Source organism: Ornithodoros turicata, chromosome 1 (genome assembly GCF_037126465.1).
Source record: "Ornithodoros turicata isolate Travis chromosome 1, ASM3712646v1, whole genome shotgun sequence".
Lineage (NCBI taxonomy): Eukaryota > Metazoa > Arthropoda > Arachnida > Ixodida > Argasidae > Ornithodoros > Ornithodoros turicata.
The window spans coordinates 204,208,194-204,213,641 of record NC_088201.1 but is presented as its reverse complement, the minus strand read 5'-3'; the positions used below and the strand labels follow the sequence as shown (position 1 = coordinate 204,213,641).

Below are 5,448 nucleotides of genomic sequence, written 5' to 3'. Positions count from 1 at the left end.
GGCGCAGACGCGACGGTGGCGCTGCCCTGGTGGCGGATATAGTCAAATGGACCCCACCTATTACTACTGACCTGAGCTTGGCCAATCCCGAGGTGTGCATATTCTACATGGACTGACCCACTCCGCAACGTTTCAAGTACGTAAAAGGCTTCCCTAACATAGCGCTGGTCAGTCTCGACGTGTGCATATTCTACATAAACTGAGATATCTCCCAATGTGTGAAATACATAACAGGTTCTCCTGACCTGACTTTGGTCAATCCCGAGGTGTGCATATTCTACATGGACTGACCCACTCCGCAACGCATCAAATACGTAAGAGGCTCCCCTAATATAATGCTGGTCAGTCTCGACGTGTGCATATTCTATATAAACTGAGACATTCCCCAATGTGTGAAATACATAACAGGTTCTCCTGACCTGACTTTGGTCAATCCCGAGGTGTGCATATTCTACATGGACTGACCCACTCCGCAACGCATCAAATACGTAAGAGGCTCCCCTAATATAATGCTGGTCAGTCTCGACGTGTGCATATTCTATATAAACTGAGACATCCCCCATTTTTTGAAATACATAACAGGTTCTCCTGACCTGACTTTGGTCAATCCCGAGGTGTGCATATTCTACATGGACTGACCCACTCCGCAACGCATCAAATACGTAAGAGGCTCCCCTAATATAATGCTGGTCAGTCTCGACGTGTGCATATTCTATATAAACTGAGACATCCCCCATTTTTTTGAAATACATAACAGGTTCTCCTGACCTGACTTTGGTCAATCACGAGGTGTGCATATTCTACATGGACTGACCCACTCCGCAACGCATCAAATACATAAGAGGCTCCCCTAATATAATGCTGGTCAGTCTCGACGTGTGCATATTCTATATAAACTGAGACATTCCCCAATGTGTGAAATACATAACAGGTTCTCCTGACCTGACTTTGGTCAATCCCGAGGTGTGCATATTCTACATGGACTGACCCACTCCGCAACGCATCAAATACGTAAAAGGCTCCCCTAACATAACGCTGGTCAGTCTCGACGTGTTTAGGCGTGACCCTTTATTAGACGCCATGTTGACCTCGGTGTCAGCTATAGAAGTTACACCCTTTGCACGCCGTTTTTCTTTCTTCTCCTTGATTTGAATGGGGAATGCATCGGAAAGTACAACAACAGGAAACAAAAACCGCAGTTATGGCGTTATCGCATAATTTTGCACGGCGTCACTTCGTATTTTACACTTTGCCATCCTTATCTCTTTCTGCTTCTTCTTTTCCTTGGAATACGTAGTAAGCAACACGCGTCCTTTTTTTTCTGTCTGATGTAACATGCTGCGTTCACGTGGCTGTGTTTCATCCTTCCTTTTTTTCTTCTTCTGATAGATACAGCCCCGTGTACGTGTTCATTGCATATTCTGCGAATCCATGCACCACACCACGCTCTGTATAATCTGAATCCCTGTCTCGTTCATGGCCATAACCTTGTCATCTTGTTTACGGTTGATGTCGAATTTTGTTTTAGTTTTTATATTCCACGTGCACACGTGGTTGTGAACGCGTGGCTACAAAGGAAATGCCATGTAGAAGGTACTCACTGGAAAGTCAATTCTCGTCGAAGACTTTTCAGAAATCTCATTAAAAGCTTACTGAAACGGTTCACAAACAGATTTATGGAGGACAAAAGAATCACGTACGCCTGTATGGAGTGTCCTATAAAAGCCAGGCAGTTCCTATAGTCTACACACATCTGAAATATCCTACCTATACAGGTAAGCACTTTGAGAGATAACCGCTCTTGATCATTTCCTGTACTGGACTAGCATGGTTGTCCGTTTGCAGTGCTTTGCGTTGACTATTATGTGGGGGAACGCAACTGAGTACATCTAATCACTTCATAACCACGGCTGCTTTGGCACAGTTCTAACCATATACAGTCAACCCTCGATTTATGAACCTTCGATTTATGAATTCCCTCGTTTTATGAACACTAGCACGAGGAACCTTTACCACGAGGAACTTTTTACTTGCATTTTCCCCTCGTTTTATGAACCTCGATATTCGAATGATGAATGGAATTTCTGGGAACCAACTAGGAGTTCCCAGCGTTTTTGCCATCAATTTATGACCGGATCGTTCCGAGGCCAACAGAAACCTTCGAAGAGATTATTCGTGCCCTTATGAATGGCGCCTGAACAGACAAAACGTTTTCCAGGAATTGCATCCCCAGTTCTTAACCCCTCGGAATCCGAACAACAAACGGTTTTTGCAGAAGTGTTCCTGGCCGCAATTGATGAATAAGGTGTCCGGTGTCACCCGGAGATTAATAAACATAGGTTAAAAATCCCAGCGGAAATCCAGGACCACTTGAGTGCGAATGTGCTGACATATCTTTCCAAGATTGACACAGCGGAAGGCATGGTCCAAAGGAAAATTAAACAATATATTGCATTATAAACACAATCCCATCTCTGAAATACTGTTCCATTTGCTCGATAGTACTCACTGAACGGAATTTTCGATTTATGAATCCCTCGATTTATGAACAATTTTTCGGGGAACCGAGGGTGTTCATAAATCCAGGGATCACTGTACTACGTTTGTGATACGATAAGACGTCTGTTTGCTCCTCCATAAAAATATCTCGACTCAAAGATGACTCTGGAAAACGACGGCATTGGAAAAAAAAGACTCCTGTAATAGCATCCATTTATCACCAGAAAAGCGCAAGAGCCGAAAAGCGTATTTTCAGCGTCAACGTCAACGTTTTAGAAGCCTAACCTTAAATGCGTAACTCGCAACTCATTTTTCACACGAGACAATTTATGTTCTGAGGCTGGAACACATGTCTAGGACAAACACATACGAGTTCATTATTTCTTTCATCGTTTTTCACATTCTTTCAAACTACACATGGCTGTATCGGATGAAGTGAGGTTTCTACTAAAACTGTTTCTGAGGACTTCAAACAAACAAGCTCTTTTATTCATTTTCTCCAGGAATGTTTCAACGATCTCTTCGTGGACACAATGACGCCTCTACGTTTCGCTGTTGTCTTCGTCCTCCTCTTTGGTAACAATAATATGGGATCTAATATAGGATGTTGTGAAAGTTTGACCAAGCCAAAAGCTCCATTTTGATAGCTGCGGTAGTTTCCAACCCACAATTATTCTGCTATAGCCAGAAGAGATGTCCTGGGATAGTACAAGACCCAGTAATTTATCCAAACCCCCCACACCACTAACCCCCCAAGTGTAGCCTCTACAGGGTGTGGCCTTACGATTTCTGGGTTATATACATGTCAGTGATGATATGTTATGATAACGTAACTATGATAATGACGCACCCCCACCCTTTTTTTGCAACACCCCTCCACGCTTGGAATTCTGGGTAAACCACTGAAAAGAACACACGGTGTTTGAAACATTGGCGGGTTCTGAACTACGGTTTTTGTCCCCGTCTTTTACCCCTAGCGGATCGCTCCAGGATAATTCAGCTTTAGTTCGGTTGGAACTTATGGCGAAGTGACTGAAAAACGCCGGTATACACACCCCCTATCCTTTCCTTTTCCTTGAAGATGTCCTTCGCCCTAAGACAGCAGAAAGTTTTCTACACGAAGGCTTTCCTCGTCATTCGGTAACACGTTTAGAGAGATGAGGTAGTCACGTGAACAGGTGCTCAGGGCGCGTAACAAGCTGTCGGAAGCGCGTGACGCAGCTCATCTGGTGCGATCCAAGTTTGGGGGGAACTTGAGAGTGCGAGAACTTCAAAATTTACCTTTCTTTTTAAGGTGGATTTGTCGCCAGTGAAGCTGCACCTGAAGGACACGAGCTTGAACGTAAGGACTTTTGCAATTATTAACGATGTTACCGTATAGCCATCATTGTGAGGACGTTTCCCTTTGCAGGTCGTGACGTTGTCGTTGAGCTCTGCGCTTGTCTTCATGGTGTTATCGATTGCCCTAGCGAAAGTTGCACACTCGCGAGCGAGTGTACGGAATGCGCCGATCTCTCGGTATGCCTTTGTTATGGGGGTAGCACCTGCCCTGGAGACAGTTGCACAGCGGAGAGCGGCTGTTCGAAATGCACCCATACCATTGAGTAAACAACATGGCTGACTGGCATCCCTCAACTACGAAATGATCAATTGCACGTATATGAAATAAGAGACCCTGGTATTCTCTTTTACCAATATGTTCATGGGTGGCGGGAACTTTTGAGGGCAATAAATTGTACTAAGCAGCAGACATTGCGTTCGTTTATTTCTCGTTCGATTTTGTGTACGACTGCATTTACATCGGATCCCGTACGCCTGCACAACTGTACGCCGTGCAGCGATAACAACACATGCAGTCTGAAAACCCACCTTTACTGCGTAACACTCTCTCCATCAACCATTTTTCCGAACGATACATTTATCGGTTCACAGAACAGTGGAGTCTTTTTCTATGAGTTATCGTATAGGGTGGCAGTCATAAGGCCGAAACTCAAAAGGCAGAATTATCAGAAGGCCTAAAATCAAAAGGCCGAAAAATCAAAACATCGAACAATCAGAAGGCCGATAAGTCAGAAAACCTAATTATCGAAAGGCCGAAAAATAAGGAACCCAAGATACGAAAACTGTTCTTCCAACGGCGATAAAAAATTAGCTCTACAAATTAAGTAGGATAAACTGGTTGTGAATAATCCAGCAAATAAATTATTTCACCGAACTTCGCGTTAATAACGTACTTTCGATCACTAACGGGAAAACAAAAAGGAAAAGTAGCCATTGTGTTATTGTATGCATTTATTGTACACAATGTCAGTAAGTTAAAATGAAAAATTACAAGCTATGCGATGACATTTCCCATTCTCATCCCATTTTCAACAACAACTTCAACCTAGGTCATTCCTAAAACCAGTTCCCTATCATCAGCTCTAAACCGCACCAACTTGTTCGGTCTTTCGATAAGTAGGGTGAGTAGCCGAGTGAATGACCTGGGACAACTGATGACCATTCTGGAAGAAATTATATATGTGCTCCTGTGTCAGGGGACAAGCGTGGTCATTATTCAGTTCTTGAAATAGAACGGTACAAAAGGTTGCAGGCGAAGCAAAAAAGAAAAAAAATCCTACAGATCTTGTCATAGAGATCCTATGCAGGGGTAAATTAACAATGATCATTACTGGGTTTAAGCTTATTCTGCAGATCAAGCGATTCAGACGGTTGTTTGTTCTCATTTACTGGTATTCACCCACGAGGCACTTTCTCTTTGTAATACACATGTTGTAGATTTTTTTTTCTCTAGCCAGTCTAGCTAGCCGAGCACCAAATGCTACGCATTCCAATTATTCGATTTCTGATACAAGAGCCAGGAAACTTTTTTATAATCGTATAACAAGAACAGTCCCATTCAGTGTCTTCTATCTCTTTGGCCGTTTCATTTTCGGCCTTTTGACTTTC

The 5,448-nt window shown here is 43.3% G+C and overlaps 1 long non-coding RNA gene across 1 annotated transcript; it reads left to right on the top strand.

Moving 5' to 3' along the window:
- The first annotated feature begins 1,780 nt into the window (after nucleotides 1-1,780).
- LOC135375607 (uncharacterized) lies at nucleotides 1,781-4,247 on the top strand. The gene is made up of 3 exons (XR_010417299.1): nucleotides 1,781-3,075; nucleotides 3,794-3,841; nucleotides 3,911-4,247. It is a non-coding gene; the product is annotated as an uncharacterized LOC135375607 (long non-coding RNA).
- Nucleotides 4,248-5,448: the final 1,201 nt, after the last annotated feature.